This window comes from Aythya marila (genome assembly GCF_965140915.1).
Source record: "Aythya marila genome assembly, chromosome: 10".
In the NCBI taxonomy this organism is placed as follows: Eukaryota; Metazoa; Chordata; class Aves; order Anseriformes; family Anatidae; genus Aythya; species Aythya marila.
The window spans coordinates 9,865,851-9,879,831 of record NC_139051.1 but is presented as its reverse complement, the minus strand read 5'-3'; positions in this window follow the sequence as shown (position 1 = coordinate 9,879,831).

Below are 13,981 nucleotides of genomic sequence, written 5' to 3'. Positions count from 1 at the left end.
GCAGAGAGGGGAAGGGATTCCTCCTCTCCTGTGTCTCAGCAGCTCCGGCTCCTCGGGAAGGAGGGACAGCCAGAAAGCAGGCAGGTCACTGGGAGGCAAAAAGCGCTCCTGTGTGTGCGTGCCTCTGTGTCAAAGCTTCTTTCCGCCCAAAGAGAGAGTTTTGGGTGGCGACGGGAGGGGGGAAGGAGGGAGAAGGATTTCTTTTGCCTCTGTCCATCCAGAGCTCTGCGGATGAGAGCAGGCATTTCTTCTCCCTGATGATTGGGAAAGCTCATAACTCACAGGGGCAGCAGATCCTGTACAGGGTTTTCAATTTCTGCTTTTGACAATACATGCATTCTGGCAGATTTCAAATGCTCCTCAGGCAAGAGTCAGCATCAGCTCAGAAGCAGCAGTGACTCTTAAAGAAAAAAAAAAGAAGAATTCTGGCTTCGTTTCAAAGATTAGAAATAGCGAATGCAGACAGCAAATAGGAGCTGCATGTATAGGAACTGCTAAAGATCCGTACGCTCTGTAGGAAAGAAACTTGACCTTCCCGGTCCTCAATAATTACTCACATTTATCCAGCACCTTTCAGCAATCACTTTCTCACTGATGTCTTTGCAAAGAAGCTAGTCATTTCCCCAGTTTGCAGACACAGAGGTGAAGCTGCTTCATTTCTGCACAACTTCTGAATACATCCCTGCAAACGGCCTCTCTCCCTGCTGTGAAAGTTCAGTCTCTCTAAACTTCTGAAACAGTTTACAGTCTCTAAAGATTTTAAATGATCCCGTGATGTTTTTAAACAGACTTTAATGGACAGTAACATGTGTGTCCATCCAGGACACACCTCCAGGAAAGGAGGTCTCTGGGGGCAGTAACCGTCAGCTCTGGAGGAGCCCCCTCCAGGGTGGGCAGTGGGGTTAAGGGAACAGAGAGACAATTCTGGTTTAAGGGGTAAAAATCCTTCAAAGCCACGTTTGGGATGGACGTGGCTCTGGCAGGCAGCAGGCCCGGGAGCCCGTTAATGTGCCTGAAGCTCCATTTAGAGCGATACAATTGAGAACAAACCCTGCGGTAGGCTAGTAATGGATGTACAAATTAAATTATCACGCACTTCATTTAAGGCATTATAAATAGAGCTATCACTCCCGCCACAGAACAAGACGCAGCCCATGCCCACCACCCCACAGAAAGGTGCTGTGGGGCAGTGTGTGACCCCCTGCCAGGCCCCTGCCAGCCCCTTGGGCCTCAGCTCCCGCACCCACACGCGGCCATGTCAGCGCTGCCACAGAGCAGGCCCCAATGGCGAGCTTTGGTGGATGTCATCTCCTCAGCTCATTAGGGCGTGGATTTTAATGAGACACAGCCCCAGACAAGCAGTTCTGTGCAAACTGCAGCACCCTACGAAATCGTGCTGCTCCCACACGTCCTGCTGGGGTAGGATACTCCTTGATCATTGAACATGGAGCTCGGACCTCCCTGGTGGGGCCAGGCAGCCTCGCCGCATCCCTTCATTTTTGCCCTGTGCCCACGGGGGAACCCATCCTTATCCACACAGGGCAGGGGGAAGAATTTACCCCCAGTGCTGCCCCCCTTTGCTCACACAACCCTGGGCACAGCAGGAGGGGAGGCACAACAGCACAATGCTGCCGCCCCCAGGCCTCCCCCCTCCACCTCAGTCCCGCCTCAGCCTCTCTCCATTTGCTCTCCTTCCCTTTGGCGGGTGGCTGCAATCTTTCATGTATTCCTCATCAGTGAGATTTATGAGCACAATTCCATTTTATTTTGATGGTTAATACTAGCGCTAATGCCGCTGTCATGTCTACATAATTAATAATGAGACTAATAATGCCAAACCAATCTAAGAGTCACTTTATTGGTCTTCAATGTCATTAGTTAGAGCTGACATAACCAATTCAAGTTGTTGTCTGTACTGAGCCACCACTACCACCTCCATAAAACCTGGATTGGGGGCTGCACAGCAGCCTGAGCTCTCAACAGAGTACGCAGTGCTAGAAAGGGTCAGCTGGGGGTGATTTCCTTCTGATGCTTTAATTAATATTTCCGAGAGCTGCAGCAATACAGGAAAGCAAGATGGCATTGAGCAACTTAAGGATTTTGCCGGGATGAGCTCTTGGGGACCGAGAAGACCTCAAAGCCACAGCTTGCACGTGCCCCATGGCTGCAGAAGCTACTTGCACTCAGGCCAGTCCACATTTTCCTCCCTGCTGCAGCATTGTGCAGGACAAACAGAGAAGGAAAATCGTCTTAGACACGATGTCGCTGTCTGCCCTACTGTACAAACACCTACAGAGCTGCTGCTCTCTGCAGCAGCAAGGTTGGTCCACGTTATCAACACAGGGTCTGGCTGGGCACTATAGATTTCTGCTTTATGGCCAGCCCGATAGCTAATCCTGTAGATTGCACTCCTACTGCTTTCAAATTTTATTCTACAGTCAGGGCAGCAAGTTGTTCCCGTTTAATCTGAAGGCTGAAACCACCGCCTCCAAATGCTGAGGATTTAAGGGGTGAAAATCCTTCAAAGCCAGGCAGTACTGTCAGGATGGAAGCACTTTGGTTAGCATTCAGGTAATAAGGCGCTCTTTCATGTCCTATTCCCACTTTGCTTCACCTTCTGCTTCTCACAAACGAGCTGAAGCTGTTTGATTTCAGCCAAGATTTGGGTGGGATTTAGCAAAGTTCAATACTAACAGTTTAATTTTGGTAAATTAATCCAAACTATTTACTTTTCCCTCCTTTCCCAATCACAGCCCTAGAGTTGAAGTATAGCAGCCATTAAGCGCTTTCCAAAGCAAGCCACGCAAGTTTCAAATTGGTCTCAATTTAGCAGTTTTATTTTTGTGCTAAATGATAGGGAACGGCATTAGCACAAGGGTCATTACGTGAGTCAGCGGCACGCAGCGCCTGCCTCTCGCCCAGCAAGAAGTGAGAACAGCCTCGTGCTCTGCTTCAGCCTGGGCAATCCTTCTCTCTCCAGGCTCCTGGTTGATCCTACCCGGGTTGCAGAGCCATCCTACGTGCCATGGAAGAGGCTGGTCCCCAGCCAGCAGCATCACTGGGTGTTTCTCAGCGTTGGAGCACCCTATGTGATCTCAAACAGGAAAGCAGACAGCGCCGTTATCCTTCATTGGATCGGCCACAGGCACGCTGACCCTCTGCCACAAACCCAAATGTGTGGTAGGCTTTCAGCAGGATGACCCTAAGGACTGAAGGATGCAGAAAGATATAGAAAGATATCCCCATCTGCCTCTGCCAGCCCCCCCGAGTCAAAGCTGCCAGCCATAAGTGTGCCCAAAGTTCCTAGCCTGTGTTTTATGGGCAGCCTTTGGGCAAGCCTTTAGGCATCGTCCTCCGGAGGTAATGCCAGGAGGCAAGTTCCCGTGCCCAACAAGTCGACCTGGGTATCACTGACTGCCGTAGCTCTGTTCCCAACAAGCACGTGCAACACGTGGGGCTGCTGGGGCACAGGGAGACGCCGCACACACACCGTGCCCTTGGGCACCACTGAGCAAACTCCCCCAAAGCAAGGGGACGCAGCCTCCTCCAGGCACTACTTCCCGAGTACGCCCTTGCCTGATCCTGCCCTACCACCGTATATTCTGCTGGTTGCGTAAGTCCAGGTTTCTGCTGGACACAGTGAGGCTAGAGACAGCACCAAATGCCATCTCGCTTGCTGCAGTTATTAATCACACCCTGCAGGACTGCAGCAGGCTTCATGTTAGAAAGTTTTCTAATGTTTTAACACCAGTCTGGGGCACTGCTCCCTCTGCAGGTTTCTACTGGCTCCCTGGCATTTAACTCCCTCCCCTTTGGTATTTTCTCGCTGTTTCAAAGACCATGAGAACCTTTTGAGACAACAACCACTTGGTGTCTTGAACTGCTGCATTTCAAGAGAATCGGTTTGGGCTTTTGGTGCTATTACGAAATAAAAAACTTGACAGTAAATCCAAGGCAGCACAGAGAGCAGATCGCGTTGGAGATCTGCCACCTGGAGATCTTCCTCCTACAGAAGGGGAAGTTGGGGATTTCAAAAGCTTCGAGCAATGGAAGAGCACAGGCCTGGCAGAGCAGTTAAGGATTCGGGCAGCTACTTTCAGCCACTCACGCTAAGCTCGTGCTTATTTCTAGGGAAGGTGGTCGCAGAATTAAAAGTGCCCCCAAAAAAGGTGCAGACGGCTCTAAAATATTTGAAAGCAACACACGCAGATTTGTGGCATGATGGGCCATGCCACACAACACTGAGCCAACCCCTTGCAGGGGCTGTGGGGTTCCTGCCTCACCCACCCAGCAGAAAACAGGGAGAGGAGCACATTCCCCCACCAGCAATCCCGAGAGACCAAATGCATTCAAGACCACAAAGCAGCCGGAGGTCACAGTGATGAGCTGCAACACAAGAAACTAAGCTTTTTGGGAGGGAAAGCAATTTCATTCTCTCCTTTGAATTACGGATTCCTGCAGCCAGAGCTCAGCACTGATGAGAGCTGCAAGATGCAGGCTGTCCCCAAGTTTCTTGCTGCCTTTCCCCTCTCCCACTAATTTCCACCCAGGCTCTTGGCTTGTGTGCCAGAGCTTCCCAGCTGGTTTGTGACTCCCCATTAATCAGGGGGGCTCCTGAGCCCTGAAGCTGCCATCCCCAGGGAGATGCAGCCAGCCACTGCTCCTGAACACCCCCACCTTTTTAATGTTCTCACGAGACATCACTTGGAAATGAAGTCATGGGCTTACTTCAGCTGTTCAGAAGCTCCGCTCTTCTTGTCTGGTACTAAGGGAAACAAAAGACTCTTTCAGAGATGGAACTGCAAAGCAAAACACAACCAGTGCTTCTGGGTGAAGAAGCTGAGTTACCTCCCCAGCATCCTGGACAGATAAGAAGCAGAAGGAACAACATTTCTGGAGCAAACTTCCCTCTTTCCTCTATTTCTTTCTGCGGTACCTACCCCAGGTCAAACCCAAACCCCAGTGTGATTTTGACTTGCTCTCAGTCATCAACCTGCTTTTGCTTCCACGTAGAAGCCATGTGTCAGCAGGCTGGGTAAGGAAGAACACTTCCTACCATGCACTGTCAGTACAGATTATTTCATTCCCTTAAGCTCCTTGGGGCTGTAATTTGCAGATAGCCCACACGAAGCAGGTGCCTGAGCCCTTAGGCTCGCAGAGGTAAGTATTACTGAGTCCTGTCACCAGCGATGGTGAAGGTTAGCATATTCTCTCCAGACATGTAGGTTCACTCCCATAATCACCAGAGATATACCCAGGTGAAGTTGGAGCTCTTACTGAAAAACCAGTGCATGGCAGCCCTGAACAAATGACAGTTCTTGCCAAAGAACTTAATCACAGTAAGAGCTCCCTAGATTTTATCAGGACTAGGTTTTAGCACTGAGGTTTCCTCTGTGCCCCCAGAGAAGTGTTCACATTTCCATGCTGTCTCCTGGGCTTGCATTTTCCCAAAACATGCCAGCTCTGAAAGCCCAATATCAGCCCCTGGTGGATATAAAGAAAGGGGCAAAGAGAAGAGGGGGAATAGGAATAATGAATTGGATGAGTAGAGAGGAGGGACAGCAATAAAGGAGTTTCCTGATGAAATATATTCTGTTCCAAAGCACTTGCAGGTCCTAATAAAACTCAATAGGAGCAGCTCCATTTTTATGGGCACCCAGTGGAGCCTTGCCTGTGTCCTGGCCATCCTGCCCGGCTCTGCTGCGTTTCTCCAAGGTTTCCGAGTCCACAGAAGTCACAGCACAGAGGCTGCTCAGAAACAAACTGGTTTCAGGGTCAGTCAGAGCAATCTCAAACAGGGAAGAGAGAGATAAGGAGGGATGGGTCAGCTGTCTCACGGATCAGGCAGCACAGGATCCGATGGGGGCTGCAGGCTGAATCAGGAGGGTGTGCAGTTGTGTCTCCACTTCATATGCTGCGAGCACAAGGACATCTCACAGTGGCCAAGCTAATTGTGGGGCTAAAGAGCCTGCTCAGCCTTGTGTGGCACTTACAAATTCATTCCTGGCCTGGAAGCACGGGGATCCATGGAGCCACAGAGGCTGCAAGCCCCCAAAACAGCAAATTGAGCCCAATGTGAATTTTCTCAGTCTTGTACCACCTCCTGCCAAGGAGCTAGAGAGAAGCTGACAAGAATAATGCCAAGTTCATCCCAAATCTCACAGAATAGCAAGCAATCTACTACCCTGGAAACATGCTTCTGTGTTTTCATGATGGATTCTGTGAAATTTTGCTTCTTTGGATCATTTTTAAGTTCAGGTGTGCTCTGATTCAGAATTCATTTTGCTCCCACAAACCTCAAAAGTGATTATGGAAATCAACCTCTCGGTGTTCTTCAATGCAAATACACTTCTTTCCAAACGTTTCCTAAATGTCACTTATTTTCCTCACAAGTACCCACAGCAGTGACCGTCGCAGGAGAACAGGCAGCGCTGCATCCATTTCGAGACAATCTGAAGAACGCACTTGTCCTGACGAAGGAGAAAGCTTTCAACTTTTGAAAAAAAAGAATAGAGCCTGTGGCAGTTTAGACTCATTATCACCAACAAACAGCCCCAAATGGCATATTTCAAGGTTTCTGTCTGACTCAGCTGTCAAAACCTGTCATCCTAATCAAGGCTTGTAAGAGCATTTACACATAGCGGAGCTTCATCCGAGTCAATGGTCCAGCTCTCGGTAATTAAGTAGAACCACTCACGCTGTAAAAAACACCAGCATCATCTTATTTAAGGAAAGATGTGCAGGGTGAGTCAGACCTGTGCATGGAAATATCGTTGCCAAAAACTTCATTCATTATAAATTGTTCTGCAAAAGGATGGGGAGAAAAAAAGGGATAAGTGAACAGGGACAAAGAAATCTGAAGCTTGAGCTGAACCCAGAAGTTAATTTAACAACTGGGAGAGTCTAAGGAAGAGAGTCTAAGGAAGAAATGGAAAAGACAAAAGGAACTGTATTTTAAATTATTATTTTCTTTTTCACATGCTTTGGAAAACAAATGCAGTATAATGACTTAATCAAGGCTGCTTTTTTCTTTCTTTCTTTCTTGTTTGAAGAAAAATATCTAAGGTATTTTGAGCTTTTGGGTGGCCAAAAGACTTATTTAAACAGTTTCAGACCTACAACATTCTCCTACCATGGAAAGAGGAGGATGTTCTCGTATCTCTCCATTGCACAAGCACCAACACAAGCCAGGAAATGAGACAGGGCTCCTGTTCCCTTGGGGCTGGTGTGGCAAAACCAGCCCCAGCTGCCGAGCACTTTTCCTTGGACACGACACCTCCATTTGCTACACCCCTCTCTGCACCAGAGCTGCACTGTGACAGGCTGTGGAGGGGCTTATTCAAGCCATGTTTACTAAATGCTCATCAAAGAATTAAAAATATCTCCGTTATCCTCAGCTGAAAAGTAACCTGTGGGTTGCAGGGAACGGCTGTGCTGTTATCAGCTGTGACCCCGGCTAACATCTGATGGACAGAGCCCTGGAAGGCACTGGCAGAAATCCCCGAGGCCCACACGCGCCCCATCACACCACGGCACCACACGCCTGTGCTACCAGCGAGGCATTAATTCCTGGTGGAACAACAAGCCTGGCAAGTAATTGTGACAAAAAGCATTAATGGCCTTGCCTTTTCTCATGCCAAAGCGATCTTAATGCATATAACCACCGCGAGTGATCGACACGGCTGTACACAAGCAAAAACCCCAGTCAAGTGAATATCGCTCGGCTGTTCCAGAACTTCTGACAGCATCCCATTATGTCAGATTGCATCGGGTAAGGTCATATAATCCATCAAAACTTGACTTAATGAGGCAATTAAAAACAAATGCATTGCATGGACAAACTCCTGGCTATGTAGTCCTTCCCTGATTCCACTTGGCTTCACATTTTCTTAGGGGTGAGGAGTTTGAGACGAACTAAAAGGAGTTGTTTATTTAACTCCCCTTCAAGCACATGAAGTGGAAACCCAAAGGGGCTGATGTTAGTGATACTCTCCTCCCAACAACAGCTTCATAGCTACGTACCTGAGCAAGGCTGATACAGTTCTGAACAGACAGATGCCCACAAGAAAATGAAAGGCGTTTTGACCTTTTTGGGGGTGGGGGGAAGTAACGTTAAGAGCAGGATGACAGCAAAAGGGCTGAAATAAAGCAATAAACTCCTGGAGCATCACCACGGGCTGGTAACTGCGAACCCACATGGCTCCCTGCCACAGCAGGTCTGCAAAACCAGGGCTTTGCCATTTCTTCCAGTACAGACAGTGCACGGCTCTCCTCAGTCGGAAGGATCCTCCTGCACTTGTAGAGGGGACAAAGCTGCATGTTAGAGGCAGTTTGGCTGCTTGGAGAAAGAGAGAGAACCTCTCCCCCTCACATAACAGCCCCTATGAGTCAGTACCTCGGCAGGCAATTTCGTTTTGCTGTAAAGCACGGGTTATTAGTCACTGCGAGAGACAAGACATCAAGCTGGTTGGGCTGACCACCCGGGATTCATTGTGCTTTTTCACATTTAAAAAAAAAAAAAAAGGTAGATCTGGCTCGGGTGCCTCAGCAGGACGTGGCACACCCAAGTGCAAGCAGCCCTCACTGCGGGGCCGTTCGCAGCCACGAGCAGCACCAGGGCTCAGCGTGACACCCAACTCACCACAAGCAATTGTTCAGGCAATTACCATGGGATGATTAATTTGGTGCAGAGATGCCTCCGGGTTTATCCATCACTTCAGTGGGGCACTGGAGCAGGGGAGCCTGCCGGGGCACACGTTCCTCTTGCAGCTGCATTGGCCATTTCTGCACTGCCAGATAATTGTCAGCGAGAGCTCCTGTGCTCTGATTTTCCTAGGCCATGCGCTGGTATCAGAAGTGACACCAACACACTGCTCTTCTGGGGATACCCGAGAGCAAAACTCATCGAGAGATCCCCAGCTCCTTCCTCATCTTCAGCAGCTTGAAAGCAGCAAACCCAGCACTTCCAGCAGGCAGAGCAACCCAGACACAGGCTGCAGAGTGAGCCCAGGGCACGCACAGCGTGAATACAGCACTGACAACTCCGTGCCAGCAGGTTCTGTACAAAGCTATAATGGACATCCCCTCCCTGAAATATGAGTCAGGCAATTCTGTGCTGATACAGGCCTGGAACAAAGCACTTCCCCATTTTTATGGCTGAGGCATCTTCTAATGTTTGCAGCTAGCACCGATCATTGATCATTCCCCTTTCTGAACCCGAGGCCACACAGGTGGCCACCAGGAGGTCAGCGCGAGCGGTTGCTTTGGCAAAAAAAATGACCAGGGAGGTGGAGCACATCGCTTCATCCCAAACAAAGCACTTCAAGATGGGGCAGTGATGGCTTTATTAAGCCTGTGGACAGCACAGGAAGATTTGCACGAGGCAGGAGGAGCTGAGACACCACGCACTCAGTCAGACGCACACAAATTAGGCCAGGGCAGCTGCAACGCAGCGTGCAGGGGCTGCCAGCAGGACAAGCAGTGGAAGAAACGCATTACTTTCACAGCAATGAGTTGCTGGCTTCCAAGCAAAGCAGTTGTTGCATTTAATTTGCCCAAGCAAATGAAAACTCCAGAACTTCAAATGAGCAAGAATCCCTGAGTCCTCAAATATCTTCCCAGCTATTGAATTGGGTGACCTGAAAACTACCGCTCGCTCAACGGAGAAATGGGATTTTTATAAATACGTGTATCAGCAAATGAATATTTAATGCTTTCTGTACGTATCAGTGTTTGGGGCTTGCAATATTTAAGCAATAAGACTTGTCAGAGATTGTAGTAGCCATGAGATAATTACATCCCTGGGGTATTTCGATGCACAAAGAGCAGACAAGTGCTTGTGCTAGCTCAAGAGCGCGATTATGTCATGATTATAATATCATATGGAAATAGGTTATTGAGAATAATAAAAAAAAAAATCCCTACGTGATGACCACTCCATAGCTTTCGTGGCTCAAAATGAGATAATACTTTGTTCTTTCACTATCAAAATAATAATTACACCCCTGTGCTAGCAACGTTGTCATCATGACTGACAGGATATTTTCATCAGCTGCTGCTTTCTGCAGCTACTATTTAGCACACAAGAAATTCTCAGCCTAAAAGGTGTTTTCTTGTATTTGTCCCTGCATCTAGGGACAGCGGTGCTCCTATCGGAAGGCAGCCATTTCAGAAGTGTTCCTTTTAGTCCTTTTGGAGATTTCTGCATAAAAATAAACATCCCCTGTCAGCGAAATGCTAACATATGGGCTTTAGGAAGAATTCAGCCATGCTTAAATACTTTGATGAATCAAGACCTAAGACATTTCTTAGATACTGTAAGCCTAATTCTGCCCTCCTTTTATACCGGTGTCAATCTAGACTAACCTCATTCCCTTCAACACGCTTAAATCCAGACTGACATCAGCTCGGCCAGCCCAGCCTCCTGCTGCCGACGCAGCTCCCACTCTCTCTTCCAAAGGCTCACTGCAAAACCCAGCTGGAATTTGTAGCTAGGGCAAGCATCTCCCTTGAAACTCCCAGTGTGGCAAAGTCCCACATTGCAGGTGTAGGGGCTGACCAGGGCTGCACGTGGAAAATAGAAACTATCACCTGTGTGCAGATTTGCCAACGCCATGGTTTATTGGGAAACATTCCACATTTTTAGGACCAGCATCTAGGCAAATCAGGAGGAGGCTTATTTTATGCAAAGGGGAAGCACCAGCAGAGGTACTGATGCCAAAGTTTTGCCCGTTTTCACAGTGGATCTGGAGGGAAGGGTCCTTGCACGGGTGGTAACACAGCCTCTGCTCCTCCTTTTGCTAGCCCAGGTCTTTCAGGAATGCAATCGGCCGTCCCATGCTGGAGGGAACAATACGACCAGCACCACTGCCGTGCCACAAGCAGCAGGGAAGGCTGTTAAGAGGAACAGAGCTGTGATTTTTCCCAGAGTGTTTCTCCCTGCCCTTATAAATAAATGACTTATTGGCTGTTTGACCAGGAAATTGGTACTCCCCATCCCTTTCTGGGTGATTTTTGCCAACCCTCTGACGAGACATAAGTCACACCCTGAGCAGGGGAGGAAAGATTTATGCAAGCTGTGCAGAAAAAAAGCAAACAAACAAACCATTTACAGCTTCCTAGAGCAGCAAAACAGATTGCAAGTAGCCAAAGAGAACAGCCAGTGTCACCCCTGAGATGATTTTGAGACTACAGTACTGTTTTTCAAAAGCAAGAGACTGGGACAAGTCATGCTAGAAGATGAGGCTGTAATCTCAATGGGTTTCCACCCAAATAAATAAAGCCAATGCAAAGGACCAGGCAGAATCCAGGAAATTTTGCAAATGGACAAAGACAGACTGCTTTGCTCCTCTCAGGTTTGCCCTGCTCCTTTACCTTTGATTAAGCATCAATCTTCCAAGAGCATCTTGTGCACAGAATAATAATTAAAAAAAAAAAAAAAAAAAACCCTGCCACAACGCTGAGCAGGAGCAATGCATTTTGTCCACAGCTTAAGAAAGCACCGCTGAAAAAACATCAATGCTACTGCAGAAAAGTGTTCTCTCTCTCTGAAAGCTGGTTCGTATGGGGAAGGCAAAAGAAGACCCCGTTTTTCAGAAAAAAAAAAAAAAAAAAAAAAAACCATAAAACCTTCCAATTCCCCCCAACATTTGCTGTTTGCTGATGTCAGAGCAAACGAGTTGGGGGGCTAATCCTGCAAGATGCTGCAGCATACCAAGCACTGCGTGTTAAGACCTCGTGCCCCTAATTTATGATTAATTAGGACAGCGAAGTATTCTGCTCTCTCCAGTGAAGTGAAGAGAGTCCAGATGAGATTCGGCTGAACAACTGATATGCTCAACGCACTGGAAAAATGTGCCTTGTGTGGAGTGGGCTCAGATCAGAATTTAGCAAGGCACCACGGTGCCAGGACCCGGGGAATTTGATCCGCAGGCAGACACGCTGGCCCCGAGCAGCTCGGCGGCTGCCAGCAACCACTTCTCTATGCTCAGAAAGCCGTGTGGAAGTACTGTCACTGCCTGCACCCTGTCCCTGGCCGCTCCAGACAGATTGCACAATAAAATAAAAACAAAAAAAAAAGTAGAAAAAAAAGAACTGAGTGCAAGAATATTAAAGCTATAAACTGCACGATGATAGCGTTATGAAGTGTGCATTGAAGAGTGTTTGTAGTACATTAATTCACCCTGAGTGCATAAAAACGAAGGTAGAGATTTTAATTATATGATACATACTATTTTTAACTCAGGGTCACTTCTCCCTTCCCTTCAGTGGTTTAATGATGATAACCGAACAGGCAGCCCTTCCGCGTGCTGCTGAAACCACACTGTCACGGGTCTCAGCGCCCGGCTCACTGCACCCCAATCTAAGCCTTCTCTGAGTACAAAGTCCCTTGTTCCTCCTCATAGGCATACCTTTCCTACAGGATTAATCACTGCAGCATCAGAGTGCTTCACAAATATTAAGGAATTTATCTCCACAACCCTCCTCTCCTCTCCTGCACCGGGGTCCTGCTGCACACAGCAACAAATGGCCAGAGGAGAGGCTTCGCTCCAGCATCCTGCTCCAACTGGCAAAGAAAGAAATTAATGGGAGTGTTTAACCTTGCCCTTGCAGCCCTGGGAGGAGAAACGTTCTTGTTCTGGTCAGCAGCTTATAAATCAGCAAAAAGCTGCCACCCAGGGAACGGAGCAGGTTCAGAGACCAGGCAGCGCAGAGCCCACACACTCTAAGAAACCTCGGCTCGGCACGTGCAGCTCCCTGCGTTTTTTCCTCCGATGAAATATAGGCCAGCATGCTCCCCTTCCTCCCTTCCTCAAGAGGCACAAAACATTAATTCAGTCACTTCATTAATTCAGACTTTACACATCAAAGTGAATTGCTCTGGGTTGGTTTCTGGATGGGATGAAGCTGCTCCAAACACCAGAGCCCGGTGGGAGAGGACATCTGAGCCCCGGTGCGAGCGCCAACACCCACGCGGGCAGCGCCTGCTCGAAGATGGCAAAGGCTGCTCAGCTGCAGGCCAGCATCTCGGGGATGCTGAGCAGGGGGGACATTAAAGAGAACTACCCACTAAAAAGAGAGCAAATACAAGTTTATTTCATTCTCTTCTCTGTTTTATGGCTCATTTTTTTATAATGCCGAGTAATAACATGCTACAGGCTGCTCGTGCCCTGCCATACAGAGAAGGAGTATCTGTGAGGTCCTGCAGATGTCCACCACGCTACCTAGCTTCCCACATCTGTGGAAATAATGGAACAAATGCACACACACCATTATCCTTTCCCCTTCACAAGTCACACCTCCCCACATGCTGGGAGATCCAAGGAAAAGCTTGACTGCTGCCGAGCTGGCCCTGTGGGACGGGGGAGACAAATGCAAATGAAAATATTAGAGAAGGCACGCAGGCAGATCTGGAAATCGGTGATATTCAAGCACAGGAGATTCATTTATCACAGAAGGAATTTCAAACATGAACAAATGCAGCTCATTCATCACACCTCTGTACCATCACCAGGCTCCTTGGCCATGCGCCGCAGTGCTCTGCACTCCTAAGGAGCAGGACTGCATGAGCTGTTTCCCCCAGGACCACTTGTGTTTCCAAAAGGCCTCTTGAATTTTGTAGCTCTCCTTCCCCTGCTTTCTGTCACCTGGGATATGCAAAGCTTCTGTTGGCAACGTGGCACTCGGGCTCTCTGAGCACAAAGCTTTCCAATAACTAAAATCCAGCTCCTGGAAACCGCTCTAGCCTAAGGCCAGAGATCCAAATCCAAACATATATTCAAATCCCCACTTCTGTCCGGAATGCTGTGCCATGTGAGGAAGAAAATGGGACCACTTCATAACCATATATTGTCCCACCTAAAGACGAAATCCTCCTGAATTCATGATTAGACCAACAGCAAAAAGCAGTAGGGGACCAAACAGAGGTACTCCCGGAATAATCTCATGGACCATGCGCTTACCTGTGCCCTGGCCAGTTCAG